At 40.1% G+C, this 25,587-nt stretch overlaps 1 pseudogene across 1 annotated transcript; it reads left to right on the forward strand.

Moving 5' to 3' along the window:
- The first annotated feature begins 1,982 nt into the window (after window positions 1-1,982).
- Window positions 1,983-4,244, forward strand: LOC143532671 (nuclear transcription factor Y subunit C-3 pseudogene; annotated as a pseudogene). The gene is made up of 2 exons (XR_013135222.1): window positions 1,983-3,116; window positions 4,057-4,244. The product of XR_013135222.1 is annotated as a nuclear transcription factor Y subunit C-3 pseudogene (transcript).
- Window positions 4,245-25,587: the final 21,343 nt, after the last annotated feature.

Genomic DNA, 25,587 nt, shown 5'->3' on the forward strand with positions numbered 1-25,587 from the left:
CTTCTAAGGTCCAGTATAGCCACTGCTTTGATGTCTTTTGGCGTCCTTAAATTTTCTATTGCAAATCTATCCACCAAATGGACCACCTATTTAGGAAATCTGCGTATTGGACAAAACTTTGTTTTATTAGGTTGTTTTTGAGTTGCATTATATCAGTTTCTAACTTCCTTGATTTGTTAGAGAATCAATTGGACTCTTTTTTATAGGTTTTATACTCGTATAACGCGAGAGTCAAAATACTAGTTGTTAGTTATTTGTAGGGGTGATATTTGTAAATGCAAAGTTTTGTCCAACTCTTTAGCACTGTTAAGCAAGAGAGCCTTTGATTTTTTAATCATATCAAAACTTTATACTAAGTCCAAACTACATTATTATACAAAAACTATTAATAAGATAATTTCTTAATGGGTGCCTTCCACTCACACTATGAAGGATTGTTTTCCGACATCAAGCCACTAAATTGAGATAAAAAAAATACATAGTTTTTCTTTAAACAATTCACGCTTCTATCCATGAACTTTAATAAAGGTTACCATACGGCCCTTGAAATTTAATAAAGTTTTTTTTAAGTTATTAACCAGTATTTTCTCTTATATATTTTTTATAAGCTTGAATTTTTTTTATGTAACTTAATTTAATTGTAGTTAACCTTTTAACTTTTAGACATGTTTACTTAATAAAGTGACTTGCTTAGTTATATTTACTTAACCTACATGGACTATATTTTTACATGAATAACAAATATAGGGTGTGTTTATGTTAAAACACTGTCATCCCAACACAATTATAAAAAAAACTTAAGTGAAGGGAAACAATTAAAAAACTTGGAAGATGTTATGTGGGCCAAAAATGTATGTGAGAACAATTCATTTCTGAATTGATCTGATCGTCATATTCATATTATTGATTGATAAATACATTTTCAAGTAAGTTTGTTCGGGTGATGAGTTTTTATGGGATTTGGTCCTACAAAGACGACACCAACATCACTTGATCGATCAATATCACAATCATAATCATAAAACCCAGCTCTCCTCTCTCTCTCTCTCTCGTTCCTTCCTTGTATGTGTGTAAGAATCGCCACTTACTCACTCTCTTGTCTTGTTTGTTTCCCCTAAAATAAATTCATTTCATTTTATTTATTTCGATTTGTTTGCAGGATAGGATAGGATTGGATTGGATTTAAACGCTTGCTGCATCATTAACCTAATTCTACAGGTTCTATTCTTTCTTCTTCTCTCTCGTCCATCGTTAGATCGTGATTTAGCTTTTAGCTTTTACTATCTAAATTGCATATTGGAAGGAACCCTAATGAATAAACACACTGAAATAAATTAATTCTACTAGGATTTCGGGTGACAAAACTTTTGCTTTTTTTTTTTTTTTTAAAGTTTGGGTCTTTTCTGTTCGGGCTGGCCTAGACAAGAATGTGCTAACTATTCAATCAGCTTTTCAGTATGTTCAATGCTGCTAGGCGCTAGTCGGTTCGTGGGCTACTGACTAGCGATTAATCATATTGGAATTTTTGTATGTTATTTTCAGTTTTAGCATTAATCAGATTAGGGAGTCACAAATAAAAGTGTGGAACCATGTGTTTTGCATGTAAAAAATTTATTAAAAAAATCAATTTTCAATGTAATAAACTTATTTTTACATAATTTTGTATATAAACACTTGTAGAATCCGTTTTAATAAATAAAATTTAAAATAAAAAAAATGAAGAAAAATTTGAAAAAAACAGTTGGAAAAAGAAAAGTAAACATTTTTATACAAAAATTACTTTTTTTTTTCTATTAGAGCGTCTTCTACATGTGTTTATATGCTAAAACTCCAAAAAAAATTATGAAAAAAAATATTATTTTTACATGTAAAAACAAGTTTTTTTTACATTTAAAACTCTCATGGTTCCTTGGAATCCCCACTTTTTTGTGGTTCCCCAATGAACCTTGAACCGTCTATATATATACACACAAACATTTTATATGTAAAATTTTGTAAGTAAACAGATTTTAACCCATCCTCAACCCACTCGGGACCGAAATCGCCGGAGTTAGGGTCAATTATGTCTGATTAGCGACAATTAGGCCGATTAGCGATTAGTGTTGCCGATTACTAAAAAATTAATCAGTGGATCACCGATTAGCACCTAGTTGCCAATTAATACCGATTTATCCAACACTAATTATGTTTTCTTTTAGATCTCACTCATCGTTAAGCATGATTTAAATAATGTTTTTGATATCATAAATCTAACCTATTGTTTTTGCAGTAACCAAATTTGAACTAAATGGATCCACAAGGGCACGGGCAGACCCCGGGTAACAACATCATGGGCAATGTAAGTCAGTTATCATATGCAACAAACCCGTATGATTCAACCCAAATGAGCAACTGCAGCAGACCACCACTAGTACCACCAGGCGGTGCTGCCACGGCTCCGCCCACTGCTGCCCAATTAGCTCAACAACAATTGGCTTATCAGCAAATCCAACAACACCAGCTGCATCAACTTCAGCAACAGCTCCAAATATTTTGGTCAAACCAGTATCGAGAAATTGAAAATGTCAATGATTTCAAGAACCACAGTCTTCCATTAGCAAGAATCAAGAAGATCATGAAAGCTGATGAAGATGTGAGAATGATATCAGCAGAAGCGCCAATTGTGTTTGCCAGGGCATGTGAAATATTCATATTAGAGCTGACTTTGCGGTCATGGAATCATACTGAGGAGAATAAAAGGCGGACCCTACAGAAAAACGACATTGCTGCTGCAATTACCAGAACTGATATTTTTGACTTTTTGGTTGACATAGTCCCCCGAGAGGATCCTAAAGATGAAGCCGTGACATCTATGCCACCTGTCACTCTTCCAGGTGGCGGGCCATCGGACGCATATCCTTACTATTACATGCCAGCTCAGCAGTTGGCTCCGCCAGGGATGATGGGAAATAAGCCGATGCTGGATCCTGGTCTTTATGCACAACAGCAGCCTCCGCCTTATATGGGTTCATCAATTTGGCCACCACCATCTCAGGAGTCTCAATCACCCTCGGATTCATAGATGCTTGAGTGTGATTCTTTTCAAAAAGTTCGCTCTTTTTCTTGATACTTAAAAGGTATATGCTTTTTTTAATCATAAGTTTCAGTTGATATGCTAATGTTAATCTGATTTCTATGATTTGAAGTTATAATAATCAAGGGTTGATAGTTGATCCCATAAATACCACCGTACTTTCTTATGTTTTATGAATAAGTTTTTCAGCCTGCTTTTGCTATATTAAAGTCACTCAACTTGTAGAAAGTACATGAAAAAGTCGCTAAATTAATTTTTGTGTGCCAACGTCTCTTAAGTTGTCTAGAATGCACTTACTTTTGAAGTATTGTTAAATAATGACTTGTTAACTATTTGATTGGCTAAATTTAGATGATATAATTTTGTTTTAACAAAAATGTTAGGATGTTACTTTGTCAAATTTTGATCAATTAAGAGTTAATAAGTCATTATATTTAAAATAAAATCACAAATGTGTAGATTTTGGACAAGTTTAAGGACTTTCGATATACAAAAATTAGTTTAATGACTTTTTCGTGTATTTTTACAAGTTGGGGGACTTTAGTAGATCAAAGTGAGTTGAGAGGCTTTTTCATGAAAAATAAGAAAGTTTGTTTGTTTAGATATTTAACCCATTAATCTATTTCATATGTTTGTATAAAGATATTCAGGTTTTGACTATTTAAGTGTCAATGAAGATACATGTATACCCCTTTAACCTAATTTTAGAGATTTATAACTTTCATTTCATAAGGTAGCTATCTATGTTTTCACAAACATCGAATGATTATCACAACTTTAGCACAATCAAACACCATATCTCTGATTAATTAGTATCATAGTGGTGTGATTCATGTTGACTAATAGTCAAATCAGCTTTACTATAGTTGGTGTAAAGTGAACCGATGAAATTCTCATGGGACAGCAAGAACGCTTGGTGTTAATGTTCTTTAAGCTCATCTTAGAAAATAACTACATAAAGTTATCTTGTTTAATCTTGTCAGATTCTGGAGATGATTTTGTCCGTGAGTCATGGCCCGTAAACAGCTTTCAAGTGTTGGATCTCTCCTGTGAAGTCATGGTAAAAGAATTGTTTTCAAGTGGTTGATTGGTTATATTGATTCTCTGTTAATAAGGAAATACATGCTGATTTCCCTAACATTTTTGGGTTGTTGACAAAAGTTAAAATATTTTATGGTGCAAAAATAAGTCAAAATCTTTGAGTTGGTAACCGGGATTTGCAGATAAAACATGGTCATTATATGTCTGTTATCAAAAGGCGTATTGTCAAACCCCTAATTATCATGTATTTTGATAGTTACCGACAAATAAACTCATAGCTTACTTGTAAGTTGTAACTCGTTCGTTACAGGCTTGATTAATTTCGGCTCACATAAATTTGTTGAGTACGAGTGATAAGGCGCTTGAATAATATAGCGTATATGACACTTGTATCAATCGATTCTGTAATTTTAAGTGTAAAACATACAAAGAAAAAAGGTTAGTCAACTTAGTGAGCACATGCTTGGGTGGAGTGTGGTTTAAATAACCCAATCAGAACTTGTATGGGTAGGAATTAAAATACTTTAAACACTTTTGAGTGAAGAACAACTTAAATAAAACTCTCACAACAATATTTTCTACAACTTAAAAAAATATGTACTACTATCATAATCCAAGTTCAAATCAAAGAGTAATGACAAAGAATTTTCAAACTCTCAACTTCATGAACATGGTTTAAAACATAAACCGTTAATTGAATGAGAGAAATTAAGATCCAGATAACATGTTGATACGTAGTATTGAGCTTATTCAGGATAGGGGATTGTTCAAATCGCGCATAACATTATCCAGAACATTATTGTGAACCGAATGATAGCCGTTCACTTCAGTCGAGGATTCAGATTGATCTTTCATAGGCATGTAGAAGTTCCATGATGTAACCATGACCCCATGTTATTCTGAATGATAACGAAGATGGTCGTTTGAGATAGGCTACTAACATGACGGGGCTTGTAGTGATCTATTAGAACCTCTTCGACTAGGACACAAAGAAAGTCTTTGTATTCAGCAGTGTTATGAATCTCCTTCAGCAGCAGTGTTATAAATTCAACTGCCATACAATATAACATTGGATATAAGTGCAAATATATAAGAAAAATAAAGTGAAAAGTAGTAGGTTGCAGTAGAAGTATGCCATAAGAATGTGATACGTCCAAAATAATGCATTAAGAATTACACTTGGTATGAAATCAGGAACTAAAATAAAAGCAAGTCCTGTTTGGGGTTACCGAACAAAGCATAAACGTCGCAAAAAGAAAGCATTCGCCCTGAAAAGGGGACACGGACAGTTACGATTCTTGTTGTTGCTCTTCATCATCCACTTCTTGATGCATTCTTTATGATAGCTATGATTGCATTCTAGCGTGCCGATCATATCCTCCGCATCGTATTCTTCATGGCACGCTGCACAAATTTCTTCATCTTCTTTAAACTCTTTACCCCATTTACTTGTTTTCACCGCAGCTTCTACAGCCTCTAGCCGGTCATTACGTATGCACTCACACCACAATACAATTCTTGCCATCCTGAAAGCGGATCGGTGAACGCTTTTACTCACAACATAATCCTTCACCCTACCCTCTTCATCATAAAACACGTATGTAGCCGTGACCACAGAATCGTTATTCGCTGTGAACGTTATGAGATAATACGAAGGAGGCGTGTTACCAAAAATCTCCCTTTCAACTCCACGATAGTAATCATGGATCTCTATTGTTTCCGGCTTGACGTCAACTATTACATGCAAGGAACGAGTCTCAGGTCCTACATTCACAAGTATCATTTGATTGAATATTCGGAGATAAATACCGTACGGACTAGACATTGGGGCTTACCGGATCTGGCGCGCAGGTTATTCGAAATTGTTTAATAAGTAGTAATATCAAGGTCTTATACTTTGCATGTTAACGTAGTCCTCAAGTCAAATTAGGTTGGAATACGTAGAATTATACTTCCAACTCTGGCGGTTCAATTTCCAACTAATCTAAATTATAAAAATTGGATAAGGTTATAACATAAAGGATAATGGGAGCATTCTCATTCCATTCACCATCTCTATCACTATAATTACACTAAAAAATATTATATTTCTCTCTTCTGTTTAATTAAATAATAATTTTTATATATTTATCATTACAGTTTTCTCTCTCCTCTACTCACAATCAATCCAACAAATATTAAAAAATAAATAGGGGCAAATCAATGTTCCCCAAATTTACAAAAAATCACTATATTTCTCCTTCCACCTTATAATTTACACTCACAATCACTCATAACCCCACCATATAATTTGCAAACTCCCCACACATAATTATAGGGAATGGGATGAAAATGCTCTAATAATGGTAAGAATCTAATCCATTAATATTATATATTTGAATGATTAAGATTAATTTAAAAATAAAAATTAATGAGAATGACATATGTAATAACATGATTTTCTCTCTTTACATGCAAGTCACATGCCAATTCTTTCATTAATTTATAACGTCTATAACTTTTTCATACGACATTTTTTTAGAAAAAAAATTCACCATAATAACAAGGGTTTTTTATCTTTAATATGGTTATATAGTGAGTATTTTTATATTGTGTTATTGGTTGTTTATTGTGTTTTCTAATTGGGTTTTTCTATGCATTATATTATGAATTTTGGTCATTGTGTTTTTCAGTTGTTACTCATATTAAAGATAAAAACTAAAACAAAGAGTACTTATTGTGTCTCTGTGCTTAACATTTGACTTTCTACTTAAGTACTTATTATTGTGTTGTAGTCATTGTGTAATGCGTTCATGGTCTTTGTTCATGATTAACATGTGTCATTCACTTAATTTGAGAAAAATAATATTACGTTCATCGTGTATTACGTTCAAGTCATTGTGTAATATATAGTTTCTATTGTGTTTTACCTTTCAGGTCATTGTGCTATATGTATTCACTATTGTGTCTTACGTTTCAGGTCATTGTATTATATGTATTCATCATTGTGTTTCACTTTCAGGTTATTGTGTAATATGTATTCATCATTGTGTGTTAGGTATTAGATAATTTGTTGTTATTTTATCATTATATTTACATATTATTATCACACAACTGTGCTATTAGTATTTAAAAAAACACAATGATAAGTTGAAAGACACAATAACAAAAAAAAACACAATGACGAAAAAAGACACAATAGTAAACAAAAACCACAATGGCAAAAAAAGACACGTTATGTCCTTTAGCAAACTTAATAATAGTATACATCCTTCATGTTTCAAATTCCTTTCACGTTATGTCCTTTGAGCCTAACCCAGTTAAATTTTTTCGTTAAATCTTATCTTCTGCAATGCATATGAGGGTAGTCTTGTAATATTATAATTAATTTAATACTTAAAACTAAAATGTACGTTTGTAATAAATATAACTCTCTCTCTCTCTCTCTCTCTCTCTCTCTCTCTCTCTCTCTCTCTCTCTCTCTCTCTCTCTCTCTCTCTCCCGAACACACATTATATCTCTTTCTTTCCTGCCTTTCTCTCTCAACACTCAACAACAAGAACCCACCGGACCGTTACCACCGCACCTGCAACCATTGCCGGTGGCGGTTCCCCATCCCCGACAACATAGATGAAGATAGAGTTTCTCCGCACCTGCAACCACCATCGTTTTACAGAGGACGAAGCTATAGTTCCGGTAACACCTACAGATCCAAATCACCAACAAGCGCGACTGCGCTAGTGAACGACTGTCACACCCCCATCTTAGGGCTAGGAGTGCGACCCAACAGTTGGTACCATAATTGTATATAAATCAGAGTTGCGTTCAATTAGCGGAAGTCTTACAAAATATCAGGATCAAAGTTGTAAAATATTTACAATACAAAAGATGGAACGAAAGTTCCATTTACGTTTACTTGTTTTTAGTTTAAAAAACCACCATTTAGTTATATTTAAGTTTAACAAAAATTATCCGAGCCATCGGAAGCCCTTCGTCTTCACAAGCTCTATTATTGATTACCTGCAAAATGTTATAAAATACGTCAGCAATGATTACTGGTGAATATGCTGACGCTAAAAATAATTTCTTTTACTTGATTACCCCTCGAGACATAACTTAGGTCCGGTCCATTATGGATTAGGAATAATCAGGTTAAAACAACTTCATTATAAACTCGAGTCTCTACACTAGGTCACCTCAGCAAAACACCATAGCGTTTCGACATAACTTAGGTACCATAAATATACACACCGTCAGTCTCACTCGGACATAACTTAGGTCCGACCCATCGTGGCTGGAGGTCGTGACCAAGCGTGGTGCGATGTGCCCACCGCATTTAACCACATATGTAAGGATCCAGACAAACGTATACTACAGCCTGAGGGCTAGGCTTATACTCTTATTTACAATGTTTTTAGAGATACTCAATCTCATGTAAAGTTTTACACATAACACATTTATTTGATTGAAAACAAGTTTGTAAAAGTGGGGCGTATTCACCTTTGATTGGGATCGGTTTCCAACACCGTCCGTGAGTCTTTCTCTTGCTATCTCGCACCTATAGTACGAGTATAACTTTTGTTAGTCGGATATACAATCCGACTTAAGATCTTTAGTCTTAATTTATCTCGATGAACCTTTAGTTCACTTCTCTTTTACTTAAAAACCTTTAGTTTAAAAGTAGTTCATAAACATTTAGTTTATTTGTAAAACCCTACGTTTCTTCTTCTTTAAGAAACGCATTCATTTCTTTATTATTTAAGTATACTCATTATACTTAAATAATATTTATAACAAAGAATATTTATATAACACACATATAATATATATATATATATCTTTTCTTTCTTTCTTTTCTTTGTTATTTTCTTTGAAGCATCGAGTATATTTACGAATTTAGGGTTAAGCATTTATAATATTTTATTATTATTTAATTCGGCATTATGCTTACCTCTTACTCGGTTTTAAAATCCCTAGATACTCGAGCAGCACTTCGACGCCGCTTGATCTTTTCAACTCTCGCTTTGATCAATACTCCTTCTCGGCACGCAAAACGAGACACTACAATATTCCTTCACGTCGACACGCTTTACGAGGTAACTTATCGGGACGTTACTCCAAGGACATCATCTTGCTCATAACATCATCGGGTGGTGGTACGACTATCGGGGTATGGCGCGGAAAACGGCGAATCGAGCACAATTATCGAGATGGATCGAGGGCACGAACTTCGAGGTATAGAGAGATGTTATAGAGAGAGTGGAATACAGGTTTTGGGTGTGGGAAATGAAGATCCCGGACCTGCTATTTATAGGCAAAATCTTGGGTCCCATCGCGGTATGCGACGGCCTCCTGAACACCCGTCGCGTACCGCGACGTAGCCCTGACCAGTCACAACATAGGTCTGCCACGTGTCGCCACGTGGCAGACGGTGTGACACGTGGCAGGCCCCGCGTCTCACTGTCAGACACCCCATCGCGATACGCGATGGGTCTCTCTTCTGATCCATCGCGTAGCGCGATGGGTCAGGACATAAGAATTTTCATTTTTAACCTTGGAGTTTGGAATTTGGCAGAATTGATCCCTAGACTTGAAAAATTGACAATTTTGACTCGAAATTTCCGTGATGTTACAACGAGATATACAAATCTGTCATAATATCCACCCGTAACCGTCGTCGTTGTGTTCGCCCAATACACCAACAACAAACCAATAAGTTCCTGGCCCTTTTATTTTTGGATAAATCTGTCATTTTACACCAACAACAAACCAATCAGTTCAATATCTAATCACCTTTTTGTGTTCAATTTGGCCGGACGCGACATCGATTTGGCGATGGTCGGACAGAAAGAAAGGGATAATGGTGGGAAATTGGGTGTAGCCATGAACAAGGGGATGTGAAGGGGTATAGATCGGTGGTGGTGGTAATTGTAAAGCCTTTATGAATAGTGTGCTGGTGGCGTATCGACGGCTAGGATGAACAGTGCGGAGGTGGCGTATCGACGACTAGTAATTGTGGTCTGATTGTTGTTGTTCTTCAACTTCTAGGGTTACACAATTGAGGGGGTGAGTTATGAATATTTGAGGAAGAGGATGAAGGTTAAAAAGAGAAAAACTTTTATTTATTTAAAGGCCAAAATTTTAAGCTAGTTACGTAAATAACCCTTGAGGGGGGTAAAAGACCAAATTGACCTCACGTGATATGCACATGACGGGATTTAAAGGGAAATGTTAACCCTCGTTAGTGAAAAGGACGAACCATGTAAGGTTTTTTGAACGTAAATGATGTTTTCTATCATTAAGTTTGTCATTTTGTCTTTTCTTTTTCTTTGTACACCACCACTAGTCCACCATCGCCCAAGCATTCTCAACACCAACATTAGCAACACTATCCCACTGACACCTTCATCTCCGGCAAGCACGGTGCAAAAAAACATATTTTTTTGTGCGTTAATCATCATAAGCAGTCCACCAAATCATATTATCTCGACATCAAGGTTGATATAGATCTGAAGCGCCTTTGATGCCGGAAGGAAAAAAAACATCATCACAATGAAACGCCATAACCAAACATGTTAACCCCTCGCCCAAAAGGCATTTCTGACCCTTGAACCATATCCTATCTGCACACCATAATCGTGTGTGACGAACCAACTGATGAAATTGCCACAAAAAAAGAATGAATATGAGAAATCTGATGTGAAGAACTTACTGTTGGATCTACTGAATGATGCTGAGGTGAAATTCATTGTATCACATTATCATGTTCCATATTTGGTGAATGTTTTTCAGCTCCAAATTTGGTGTGATTCAAGTTTGATAAGAAGATGGTTACTTGTAGGTGGTGGCTTGCCTATGAGGAGAAGCAGATGTTGAAGACGAAGACAGACTTGAAGGTTGTTACGGTTGGGTGGTGGTTAGGGTTAAAGTTATTTTATTTTATCAATATAGGTTTTAAAGTTCAAGTTATTCTACAAAGGGTAAAAAAAATGAGAAGGGTGAAAAGCCATAAATAATTGACATGTGTCAAGTGGGGATCAAAAGAAAAAGGGTATAGAGGTAATTGTACACATTTTCTCTCTCAGCATGCAAAACACATGTTAATACCCCCATCATTTTAGAACGTTTATAACTTTTTCGTATGATATTTTTTTAAAAAAATCATCATAATAACAAGCGTTTTTTATCTTTAATATGAGTATGATTTTTGTTATATAAAATTTAAAACAAAAATCACGTCATTGTGTCTTTTCGCACACCATTGTGTTATTTCGCTTATCATTGTGTCTTTTCGCACACCATTATGTCTTTTCGCTTATCATTGTGTCTTTTTTCGTCATTGTGTCTTTTCGCTTACCATTGTGTCTTTTCGCTTATCATTGTGTATTTTTTCGTCATTGTGTCTTTTCGCACACCATTGTGTCTTTTCGCTTATCATTGTGTCTTTTTTGTCATTGTGTCTTTTCGCTTATCATTGTGCCTTTTTTCGTCATTGTGTCTTTTCGCATATCATTGTGTGTTTTTTCGTCGTTGTGTTTTTTCGTCATTGTGTCTTTCAACTCATCATTATGTTTTTTTAAATACTAATAAAACCGTTGTGTAATAATAATATGTAAAAATAATGATAAAATAACAACAAATTATCTAATACATAAAACACAATGATTAATACATGTTACACAATAACTTGAAACGTAATACACAATAGTGAGATACATGTTACACAATAAATTGAAACGTAATACACAATGGTGAATACGTATAACACAATGACCTAAAACGTAAGACACAATAGTGAACACATGTAACACAATGACCCAAAACGTAAGACACAATGGTGAATATATATAACACAATGACTTGAAATGTAAAACACAATGGAAACAACATGTTACACAATGACTTGAACGTAATATAAAATGAACGCAATACTATTTTTCTCAAATTAAATGAAGTTGTCATATGTCAATTCGAATAAAAGACAATGAACGTATTACACAATGACTAAAAGTTAATGACAAATAAAACGACACAATGACGTAATCTTTGTTTTAACTTTTGTCTTTAATATGAGTACCAATTGAAAAATATAATGATCAAAATCTATAATACAATTCATATGAAAATTCAACTAAAAGACACAATGAACAACAAAAAAACGCAATTAAAAAAACCAATGTTTTCAAAACCGGATCAGATGTCAAACCGGACACCTTACTGGTTAACTAGTCGAACCGGTTGAACCTGATTTTGTATGTATATGAGTCTGTGTTTGTTATCCATGACAATATGACATTAGTTTCAAATGTGTGAGCCCATAAATCATAACTAGCAGCCCAATAGACATCCCATTTTAAAGTTAATAAAAACCCCTAAATATCCTTCATTTCTTTGATCGTCTTCTTCAATATGCAGCAGCAAACATGTGACATCAACCATCTTCATGATCCCATAATCTCTGCAACTCATTGCTGCATCACATTCCAATCTGGCCCGTAGTTCTATGTTCAGATCCGACCCTTCTCTCCCCCATTCCACTTGAAGATCCGATACAGAAAGTCTTTGCACCGGTGATTCCTCTCTATATTCAGTTCGATCGCGAAATCGGTTCCCGGTTCAACCGTTCAATCGTTGTCGACCGGCCGGGTTTTTCAAAAGCGAGCCACCTATGCCTAACCGGACCGTTGATGCCACCGAATTCCGGTCCAACCGGTTCGACCTTCTGGTCCGATCCGGTCGTGAAAACATTGAAAAAACCCATTATTTTTTTATTTTATTTTTATATAACAATATGATACTCATATTAAACATAAAAAAACGCTTATTATATGGTGAATCTTTTTTAAAAAAATAATGTCGTATGAAAAATTTATGGACATTTTAAAATGATTGGGGAATTGACATGTGACTTGCATGTGGAGAGAGAAAGCCAACAAAGGTGGTATAATGAGAATGAGGGGTGTCGGCTAGAAAAATGAAATCGATATGTATCAAAAGGATTTCAAATTCCTAATTAAACTATGTCGGCAATATCGTTTTTGACCTATACACAATCTTACAAAATCAATTCCGTTTCTAATACGAAGATTAAGGATCAAGTTACACAAATGGGTATACGGGTTTGGATGTAAACGGGTTTATGGGATTGGATTAATGGGTTAATAATATAATAATATAATAATAATGAAGATATTTCAGTTTGGTCCCTGAACCCTCTCCATCAATTTTTATTTATTAAATTAATCTCAAACATTCAAATATAAGATCAATTGACTAGATTCCTTCCTACCTTTCTCATTTTTGTTGTCCTTTTTATTTGAACTTTACCCTAGATTTTAAATAAATAAGTAAAATGACTAATTTGTCCTCATGTTCAAAGCACATAATCTGATTTAACGTAAACACTAACTGAGTTAGGGTCAAAGGACAAACGTTGTTGAATTTGTAAACGTAAAGGATAAAACAAATCAATTTCAAAGATAAATGGCAATTGGTGAAATCGAGTGCAAACATTAAAGACAATTTCTGTAATTCTGTCTTGTTATTAAAACCTAACCATCTATCATCTTCTACACCTACATCTTTCCATATTTTTAAAACCCGCTCTTTCAAAACCTTTTATGACAATTGAATTCCCTGTTCGTTCAAAGACGGCAACAAAACCCCGTTGAAGAGGTAGGTCCCAGCAGAGCCCAGGTGGACCCGCAAGACTCACCTTGAAGAGGGACGTCTGCGCAGAAACCAACTGGATCCGCAGGACCAACCATGCTCAGACACGTGGCGTCCTTACGCGCAGTACGCAAGCTGTTCCCGCAGGAAATGCCTCCCAATGGTGAAGGACTCTGCCTGTTCCCGCAGCTGCGGATACAAGCCATCAGGGAAGGCCACCCGCGCAGCAAGGCTACACGCACAAGGCACTTAGCTCTCAATCATTCAGTGTCACCTGAAGGAATGAGCAAAGCCGGGGACAATCCCGCACAAAGGCGGGAGGGGGAATACTCCCGCCCAAAAGCCAGTCCGTACGATACGGGAAGATCTTCTGTACAGTACCTGACGAGGTATGGGCAAAAGATCTGACTAAAGATACGACAGCTTATTGACAACAGTATGGCGAGCAGCATGCTCCTGTACTGTATGTCACTATTAGCCGCTGCCTACTCACCAACTCCTGTCATACCACGTGCATAGCCGGCAGTTGGTGGAAAATGAATAGTACACAGCAGGCCTGGTCACTATCAGCCGCTGCCTACCCACCAACTACCAGCAGGGCACGTGCGTAGGCCACTGTTGGTAGAACAGGAATACTATTCAGCAGGCCACACCTCCTTGGAAACCTACATTCGGCTATAAATACCACAAATGGTATGATCATCTCATCTTATCATATCTTATCACATTATCATATTATACCTGATATCTGCTCTAGCAATCTCTTAATATACATTTATATTTAAAGAGCAATCTAGTCTGATTCTCACGCCGGAGGGTGGTCACAAGGAGGAACCCCCCCTTCTCAGTGACAAGCTCACGGTGTCTGTTTTGCAGGTTATCAGAAGAACCATCTTTTCTGGGTCTAACCCCTCGTGGGAAACATCTATCTAACCCCCAGGTTACTCGTAATCTGCCCGGGGTCCGGTTAGTGTTTCTTCATTGGAGCCATCCGTGCATAAAAGCTAGAACTTCATTTTTCTCCAGTTTTTTCAAACTTTTGGAAAGATGGTTAAAGAAACTCCGGTAACCACAACCCCAGCTACTGGGGGGAGTACCGGCGACTACACAGTCTTTACAAACACTACCCCGGTTACCCAAACCGGGGCAAGTGAAGTAAATTTTACGAACACTACCCCAGTTACCCAAGCTGGGGCAAGTGCAGTAAATAATCGCTCACTGGGATTCACCGATACCCAGTTAGAGAAACGAACAAGGCTCCCCCGCCAAACACTCGATGAAGTTAAGGCATGGGCGGAGGCACGTCAAAAGGAATTCCAAGCTGAGTTGGACGAACGCTTGCGTTCCGTCCAACAGGCTGACGAATTCGAAGAATACTTGGACGATGACTCGGAGGAATCCGACTCCGACGCGAACCCTCGCCATAGGGCAAAAGGGAAGCGTAAGGAAACGGACTCCCAACCGAGAAGGCATTTTAGAGAAGCCTTCAAACCAAAAAACACAGGTGGAAGTCCACGTGACTTCTCCAAAACATTCAGACCAAACGTTGCAAATGCGGGAACGTCCAAATTTGCAAGGGACATTGCGGAAGCAATTGCCCCAAAAAGTGCCAAACAAATGTCAAGCATAGGCACATATGATGGTATATCTGACCCAGATGATCATTTGAACAGATTCATAGCGGGGGCAACCGTCAGTAGTTGGACGGAACCTACGTGGTGTTACATGTTCCAAATGACGCTTGTTGGGGCTGCTAGAGCGTGGTTCGATCGTCTACCGGTCAACCACATCTACGACTGGGCAGACTTCCAACAGAAGTTTAGCCAACACTTCAGCCAGCAAAGAAAGTATACCGAGGAGCAATGGACAATCCTCAAATGCATTCGAGAGGAAGATGAATCTCTGCTAGACTTCATCACTCGCTTCAACTCGAAGAAGCTAAGTCTGGGTAACATTAGCGAAGATCTTGTTCGCGCTGCTTTTATTCAGGGCGCGAACGACCCAGAGCTCATCCGCACCTTAACGGGTAAAGATGGCATGCCATCCACATGGGATGCCATCATGACAGCAGCTAAACGCTTTGCGGAAACGGAGAAGCAACTGGGTAGATATCTCCCACAGAGCACAAACCTCTACACCCAAAAAACAAGAGAAAACAACGTCCTTACCGCCCGATTAAACAAAAAACGGAAGCTAGCCATTTGGCAGTCAAGGGTAAACTTTGACACCTCATCCGGCTTGCAACATCGGTTAGGCGGAAGGGGTAACGTACAGTCGAACCAGAACTCCAGATGGACGCCGCTCACCAAAAGCGTCACCGAGATATTCGCCACCGAGGAGCTCCCATGGCCAAAGCCTCCAATAATCCGACATCGTCCCAATGCTGATCGGAGCAAATACTGTGACTTTCACAGGACAAAAGGCCACAACACTGAAGAATGCACAGACGTAAAGGACATGGTCGAAGCATTTGTCAGAGATGGGACGCTCGCGCACCTCGTGGCGCAATGAACGATGAGCAGGCTGATGCGTGTAGAACCCCAGCTGGGGAAAACAAAAAACTTCTAGCTTCAATGTGGAGACTACATGCTGCGTAAAGAACGAGATCCCGAACCAGGTGCGTATCGGCTCGATGGCACTCCCATCCCAACAACATGGAAGGGAGCTCAATTACACAGTTTGCATGTAGATCAATTCCAAATTTGTAAAGAAAAGGCCAAGAGCCACTTCTAATGGAAATGATTCTCCTTAAAACATCGACGCTGATGATTTTACATTTATACTTTATGAACTATCAACACTGATGCCGGTTTTCACCGCATACATAAGTGTGAGTCGTTGCATGGGGAAGGCGGCAAAACCCGCATAAACCCAAAAAACGGCAAACCTTCACGCAGGTCAGTTGAAGGGGAAAAGTTCAGTCATCCCACTAAATGAAAGTGCCGGTTTATCCGCATGAATCATGATAGAGGAAACTGAACACTAACCTATTAACAACCGCACGTCGAACGGTTAATTTATTCAACACGGATATGCCGGTTTTCACCGCATAATTACGTGGAAAGTCGTTGCATGGGGAAGGCGGCAAAACCCGCATAAACCCAAAAAACGGCAAACCTTCACGCAGGTCAGTTGAAGGGGAAAAGTTCAGTCATCCCACTAAATGAAAGTGCCGGTCTATCCGCATGAATCATGGTAGAGGAAACTGAACACTAACCTATTAACAACCGCGCGTCGAACGGTTAATTTATTCAACACGGATATGCCGGTTTTCACCGCATAATTACGTGGAAAGTCGTTGCGTGGGGAAGGCGGCAAAACCCGCATAAACCCAAAAAACGACAAACCTTCACGCAGGTCAGTTGAAGGGGAAAAGTTCAGTCATCCCACTAAATGAAAGTGCCGGTCTATCCGCATGAATCATGATAGAGGAAACTGAACACTAACCTATTGGCAAACCGCGCGTCGAACGGAAAACTTATTCAAAACAAAATTTCTAACAAAAGGATGAGGAAAACCTACACGCAGGTCAGATGTAGGTAAAGTTTAGCCATCCTACTAAGTGCAAGTGACGGTCCTACCCGCACAATCACGAAAGAGGAAGCAAAACTTCAACCTATTATCTACCACGTTCAAAGGTTAACTTATCCTAACACTTAGAAATTTCAAAAAAGGATGAGGAAAACCTACACGCAGGTCAGATGTACGTAAAGTTTAGCCATCCTACTAAGTGCAAGTGACGGTCCTACCCGCACAATCACGAAAGAGGAAGCAAAACTTCAACCTATTATCTACCACGTTCAAAGGTTAACTTATTCTAAACACTTGGAAAATTGCTAATTTAAACTAAAGTATGCAAGTCATATAACGTTTATAAAGCAAGGAATCCAAAGAAAGTAGCGGTCTTACCCGCACAAAGATTTATATTTCACAATGATTCATTACAAGAATGGCCGGGTAACTACCCGCCTACAAGAAAATAAATCTATACAAGCTAAATCTATCCTAGCAGTGGGAAGGGATCTTCAGGATCAGGCTTCAGAGCCACTTCCACTTGGACCAGCACCATCAGTAGAGCGTGGCAGTTCAAGGAAAGCTTTAAGGATAGCTAGCCCATCATCGGCAGCAGCAACTTGGTTCACCTTCTCCACCACCGGATGCGGGAAGGCGGCATACTGATTCACTGCTTGGTCATAAACAGCTTCAGTATCAACATTATACAAAGGGAAGTTGGAAGGCGGGATGCCTTTCTCAACGAACCCTAGACCAAGCAGGAAGCCGACCTTTTCCCCATCCTCGTGAGAAGCGTTGAGGGCTGCGCTCATAGCATCGTCATACGACGTCTCAGCAAAGACCCGATGCACAACCTACAAGAAAAAATACAATTATCAGAACCTTTTCTATTTACAAAGAAAAGCGTAAAGACATGAAAAGCTTACCTGGGACAACGCTTCTCGAATAAGCCATTCCTTGGCAACCAGAGCTTCTTGGAGGGCAGCTTGAGCTTCGTTACGGGCGCGTTCGGCTTCACTCTTGTTGAGGTTGGCAAGCAACACATCTTTAGCCGTAGCCTCTTCGATGCCCTTTAGCTTACGCTCAGTATGGTCAAGCACCCCCCTCTGGTCCAAGATTTCTTGGAGCTTTTTGGCGTCTTCCATCGCCAAGGCATCATGAGCCTGCTGGAGAGCCTCTAATTTGGCCTTAAGTTCCTCATTCTCCACGCGTAGAGGCTCAGCAACAGCTTCAGCCTTGGTGGCCCTCTCGGTTGCGTTCCGTGCAGTTTCCTTAGCCAGCCGAAGCTGTTCATTAACAGCTTGGGCAGCCTTGGAACGGGCCTCGAGCCGGGCCTGAACTTCAACCTCGAGGGCCTTGAAGGCCTTCTCCTTCTCCGCAGCCACTGCGGTAAGTCTTTGGTTCTCCTCCCGGACAGCCCGCGCCTGAGCTACTTCCTGAAGGCGAGCTGCTTTTAACTTGTCGTTTTCACGACAAAGCAGCTCGACGCGCGGCTGCATCCGGGCCAGGAGAACCCGAAGCTCATTGCTTAGCCTACCCTCCTGGTAGCTAGCCATGGCTTCCTCCGACGCACCACTGGGAGCAGCGTGACGAGCCCACTCCACGCACTCCACAGGGGTGCGAAGGGTTGTTCCTCGGCGAATGTTCCATCGTGGAACATACACTTTATTGGAATCCGACACTGCAAAAAACAAAAAGCAGTTAGGAAAAGATGATATAAAAAAAATATATATATATATATATATATATATATATATATATATATATATATATATATATATAGGCCAAAAGAACCCTACGCACCTGTAGGGTCAATAACAGGCCGATAGCCGCCAAACCCATCACCTGAACCCAACGGAAATCCATCCAAGAGGTCAGGCAGATGGGAAGGAGGCAGAGATTGGCGAGAAGCCCCATGCATACCTGAAGGATCGGCCGTCGTTGCCGATGACGGAGGCATGGTAGAAGCCGCCGCGGTCGCCGCCGCGGAATCCGCAGCAAAAGTAACCGCCGGCTCGGTGAAAGATGTGGTAAAAATAGCACTCACAGCCGGCGGTGACGTCATCACAGCTGGAACAGTCGGCTCAAAGGAGTGAGCAACTGAACCAGCGGAAGCAGGCGCAGGCGCCTGGGTCGTCGCCTCAGGTAGGCTGACCAAGCCTACCGTCATGGGCAGAGTACTCTGCGCTCCACCCTGGAATGCGTCAACATCCACGCCTGCACAAAGAAGAAAAGTATTAATGATAGAAAACTATGAAGTTAAAAGATAAAGGAAGTTTGTACTTACGGGTTTTCTTGAGCCTGAAAGTGCGGACGGGCGGGGATGAACCCGATGGAGCCGGCCTCTTCACGCCGGTCACCGTTGTCATCCTGGGCTCTCCGGAGGTGACTATCGTCGCAGCCTCCGGAGCGGCGGTCTTATCACCACCGGGATTCCCCGCCACCTCTTCGCTCTCGGTCTCCGAATCAGACCGAGGCGCCGGATCGGCAGTGGAGGCCACCTTCTCCTTCCCCTTCCCGCCGGCAGCCTTCTTCTTCCGCACCAACGGAGGACCATCTGCGGATTCCTCATCAGAACATACGATTAGAGGAATTCCAGCAGAGGTTTCAACATTGAGGGGTCGAGGGTCGAATAGCGCCTTACCTGGCCGCCTGGCGCTCAGGATCTCGTGGCCTAGCGGGTAGACCTCCACGAACCGATCCTCCGTTTGTTCTAGGATGGGCAACTCGTTCTCGTCTAGAGCGCGAGTACCCATCCGAGCGGGACCGTCAGCCTCCCGCGGGTACATGAGCGACTGCAAGTCGTTCCCCTCTGAAATAAACAGGAAAGAAGTTAGAAGAGATTCTAAATTAACAAAAAGAAACAAAGCATACCGTAAGGAACAGAGTTCGAACCGTATTCAAGGACGATCGGGATCTTTCGCGCATCCGCATCCTTCCACACCCGGCTCATCCCCAGCATCACCATCCCGGACTCCGCAAACCGGTAAACCGGAGATTGGAATCGGGATATCTTCGAAAACCATTCCTCCTCCTGGTAGTTGGAGGCGTGAAGGCTGGGAAGTGCTTGCCCATTCTTAAATTTCATGGCAAGGGGGATGGCGCGAGCCGAAATGTAGAAGAACTCCCGCTTCCACGAGCGAAGACTGCGCTCGGTTGCGCAAATCTTCAAACCCTTAATCCGGGTTATCAGAGTATACCACCCCTGGATGCACCTCCAAGAGTAGAAGGTCATCAGGCGGTCAACATAGGGCTCAATGCCCAGAATCCGGCACACCCACTCGAAGTGGCGAACCTTGGCAATCGCCATCGGATGCACCTCGGTCAGGTGCACACCGTGCCTCTCAAGGACACGGTAAACAAACTTTGTCAATGGGAACCTAAGATTCCCATAAACAAAGGATGCAGCATATACCCCGATCTTGCCTCTTGGGGCATCGTACACCGTCTGATGGGGTTCAGGAAACTCAGGCTCGAGAGACTCGAGCATGAACTTCCTGACGACGTACTGATACAGATCGACAGGCAGAGCACACTGGCACTCGCCAGCAGTACTCTTGTCATCGGCTGTAGATTCGAGATCACGGGACGACATCTTGCAAAAGAAAGAAGAAAACGATTTCAAGAGAATGCTCGACTGAAAGATGAGTATTCGCCGGAAATCGTTCTGAAGATGAAGAGAAGAGTGAAAGTGTGGATTACAAAGAACCCTCTCCCCCTTTATATACTAATCGCAATTAATGCGATGCATTTAATGCGGAAGAGAGAGAAATCGAAGGTGCAATGAAACTATGACACGTGGCAAAAAGCAAGCTGGCAACAGCTGTTGACAGGACGCGTACCATTAATTTCGCGGCCACGCGCCCGAAAAATCGCGCCCACGCGCCTGAAAAAGCGTCTGGAATGACCATGTACTGTCACGTCACCATAACTTCCTGCACGTCCTAACACAGTCAGAAGAAACCGTCGCACGATGTTTCAGAGGTTTGGACTGTTCTTATCCTTTCACCAACTCTTCGAATTTCAAAATTCAAAAAGATTCAAAAGTAAGCGGGAAAATACCCCTTACCTTGGCAACCAAGTAACCGTAAGATGGATGCGGGTACAGTGTTAAGGCAAAACCCTTCACATACCTAGCACCCGCAGGGAATTGAAGCCAAGAATACCTTGGCAACCAAGTAACCGTAAGACGGATGCGGGTACAGTGTTAAGGCAAAACCCTTCACATACCTAGCACCCGCAGGGAATTGAAGCCAAGAATACCTTGGCAACCAAGTAACCGTAAGACGGATGCGGGTACAGTGTTAAGGCAAAACCCTTCACATACCTAGCACCCGCAGGGAATTGAAGCCAAGAATTCCTCGGCAACCAAGTAACTATAAGACGGGTGCGGGTACAGTGTTAAGGCAAAACCCTTCACATACCTAGCACCCGCAGGGAATTGACGCCAGGAATACCTTGGAAGTAAAGTAACCATAAGACGAGCGCGGGTACAGTGTCAAGGCAAAACCCTTCACATACCTAGCGCTCCGCAGGGAATTGAAACCAAGAAGGATCTTCTGGGCAATGCTTGCGGAAACGGAAATAACATCCCCGCATAGCGGGAACGTCGAGAACTACATTGTTTGAAGCTCCAGGATGGAATTAGTGGTTTTAACATAATTGATCACTATGTTCAAAACTACCAAAACCTCATGGAGAATCTACACAAGTGGGACTCAACGCTCCTGACTTGCGAGGAGGTTACAGACCTACCCGCATCATACCCAAAGATCAAGCAGGAAACTCGGGAATTTCTGCAAGTGACAAGGACTTCCGTGGGAAGAATCCCCATGGAAAACCTTAAAAAACCCTTTTCAAAACCCTTTGCTTAAGTCCAAAAGTTCACCTTACTTTATTAAACACTCATGAGAAGAACATTGGACTGGAAGGACTTGAAGAGGTAGGTCCCAGCAGAGCCCAGTTGGACCCGCAAGACTCACCTTGAAGAGGGACGTCTGCGCAGAAACCAACTGGATCCGCAGGACCAACCATGCTCAGAGACGTGACGTCCTTACGCGCAGTACGCAAGCTGTTCCCGCAGGAAATGCCTCCCAATGGTGAAGGACTCTGCCTGTTCCCGCAGCTGCGGATACAAGCCATCAGGGAAGGCCACCCGCGCAGCAAGGCTACACGCACAAGGCACTTAGCTCTCAATCATTTAGTGTCACCTGAAGGAATGAGCAAAGCCGGGGACAATCCCGCACAAAGGCGGGAGGGGGAATACTCCCGCCCAAAAGCCAGTCCGTACGATACGGGAAGATCTTCTGTACTGTACCTGACGAGGTATGGGCAAAAGATCTGACTAAAGATACGACAGCTTATTGACAACAGTATGGCGAGCAGCATGCTCCTGTACTGTATGTCACTATTAGCCGCTGCCTACTCACCAACTCCTGTCATACCACGTGCATAGCCGGCAGTTGGTGGAAAAGGAATAGTACACAGCAGGCCTGGTCACTATCAGCCGCTGCCTACCCACCAACTACCAGCAGGGCACGTGCGTTGGCCACTGTTGGTAGAACAGGAATACTATTCAGCAGGTCACACCTCCTTGGAAACCTACATTCGGCTATAAATACCACAAATGGTATGATCATCTCATCTTATCATATCTTATCACATTATCATATTATACCTGATATCTGCTCTAGCAATCTCTTAATATACATTTATATTTAAAGAGCAATCTAGTCTGATTCTCACGCCGGAGGGTGGTCACAAGGAGGAACCCCCCCCCCCCCTTCTCAGTGACAAGCTCACGGTGTCTGTTTTGCAGGTTATCAGAAGAACCATCTTTTCTGGGTCTAACCCCTCGTGGGAAACATCTATCTAACCCCCAGGTTACTCGTAATCTGCCCGGGGTCCGGTTAGTGTTTCTTCACCCGTAACTTTTTTTAGTAATATATAACTTATTTAAGTTTTGGTTAGTTTTTTTTATTAAACTGGTGCTAAAAGATAAAGATAAATAAAATTGAAAAAAAAAACAATGATTAAAAAATGATTAGAGTGGGCTTAACCACTTAGCTAACTCCGCCCATTACACATGAATCATGGGTTAATTAGTTAGTTTTTTTTTTCCCAACAAAAATTCATATATTGAAAAAAAAGGATCTAATTACAATAGAGAGATGGGTAAGCGAGCAACAAGCTGTGTCGTCACCCCCTTTTGAATGGCAAACCCGATTCTGTTGAAAACTAAGTGATAGTTCTTTAGCGTCAATAAGTTATTGTGCGTGACCCGTTGAAATCTTTTAAGAAACGTAACAACTTCGGGGGTAAGGGATCCCGAATGTATCAAAAGCAAAATGAACGAAGACGTGTTGATTCTCGACACATGCTTTCTCATGCTTAGCAATTTTTCCTGATTCTGCCTTCAACACAGCCTGTCTAACAACAAACCCGGTATCCCTAAGCCCGACAAGGGAGATACTTCAGTAAGGGCATCTCCAATGGGATATGTCCACCTATATTCTATACTAGTTGGAGGAGAGAAAGAGAGTCTAGATGAAAGAGAGAGTGGCCACGTGGAGGAGAGATGTAGAGAAGTGTATTGGAATTCCAATACGGGGTTTGTAAGAAAAAAGAGAGGAGAAATGAGAGAGAATGAGGCTTTAAGTGGGGTTAGTGGGTGAGTAGGAGAGAGCAGAAATGTTTTTATTTCAAATCTGTCTCCACTATTGGTGATACTCTGAGGTCTACACAAGCGTGTTTCCCTCTGCCCATCCAAACACAAGAACGTCTGTTGGTCGGGGTATAGACCTCCCTTCAAGAGGATCCAACAAGAAATTCACATGAGCATTTTTTTCCGAGATCCTCGCTCATTTAACACATCACAAATGACATCTATGACCAAATAATGTCAATATTTAAAACCCGGAAGCTCCTTGCAATGAACGACATGTTCACCAAAATTATCCAAACAACTTTTACGGCAAACCAGGCATGACTCATCAACTCGAAACATTAGGATTATTAAACGATATTTAAAAATGGCCCGATACTCTGCTAACATATGTAGGGGTGGCAATCTTGACCCAAACCCTTTCAAATGAGTCAATTGAGTTGTTTTAAAAGTTAAATGAGTTGGTTTGGGTAAAATGTTTTAAATAAATGGGTCAAAATGAGTAATTTGAAATTCCATCCTTTTATTTTCGGGTCAAAATGGGTCGACAAGTTCAAAGAAATGGGTCGATATGGGTTAGTGTCCTAAGGAAATGTGACAAGTTTCGGATCGGAACGAGTTTTCGTACAAGACAGGTTTCGGCACGAAACAGGTTTCAGATCGGAACGGGTTCGGTTCAGGTTTCAAGTCAACACGAGTTTTCACCCGTGACGTGTTGGGTTTTGGTTTCTTTTGTTTCTTTCTGGTCGATTCTGGACTCGTTTTTATTCGTTTTTTCAGTTTTTTTTGTTCGGTTTGAATTCTTTTAATTTCGTTTTGATTGATTTTTCGATTTCGATTGATGTGGTCCGGTTTTGGCTTTTTGTTTCTTTGTTTCATTTTCGTCGATTCTTTCGGTTTCGATTCGATTCTAGATTGTTTTTTTATGGAACAAGGACAACGTATGAAACATTTCAGTGTTTTTATTTTTTTTTGTTTATGATTTATATTTTGAGTTATAATTTTTTGTTTATTATTTTTGAATATTTTTTTGAGGGTTTTTGATCTTAATAGAAAACCCTTCAAAAAAAAAATTCAAAAAATCATAACTTAAAATATAAGTAAAAAACGAAAAATCTAAAAAACTAAAATGTTTCCGTCGTTATTCTCGTTCAAAAAAAAAAAAAACTCGAAACCCGGTTTGATCCTAACCTATTTTGACCCAAACCAAAACAACTCTTTTTTTAATTGACTCGTTTTGACCCAAACTCATTTTGACTCATACTCGTTTGGACCCATGACTCATTTCAACCCATGACTCGTTCGACCTAACCCAACCCATTTGCCACCTCTAAACATATGCTACCCTAACAAAACCACTTGATACTATAATCTCTAAAAAGTTTCACATTCAAATATTTTATAATCTCATTAAACTTTACTTAAACGGCGATTAACATTAGTTCCAATAATTTTGAATCTCGATTATTTATTTATTTATGTACTAGTTTTTACCCCCCGTATTACGGGGGTTGTTTTATATTATTTGTTTTTATTATTTATATATTTTTTGAATTTTAATTTTATTTATTGTATGTAAGTATACAACACAAATTTATACACACTAAAATGAGTTTCAAAAGTTCTACATAAGTTATTATATTTCTAA

This window comes from Bidens hawaiensis, unplaced genomic scaffold (assembly GCF_021521415.1).
Source record: "Bidens hawaiensis isolate Kalapana, Puna unplaced genomic scaffold, B.hawaiensis_p1.1 tig00009540_1, whole genome shotgun sequence".
NCBI classification, from domain to species: Eukaryota; Viridiplantae; Streptophyta; class Magnoliopsida; order Asterales; family Asteraceae; genus Bidens; species Bidens hawaiensis.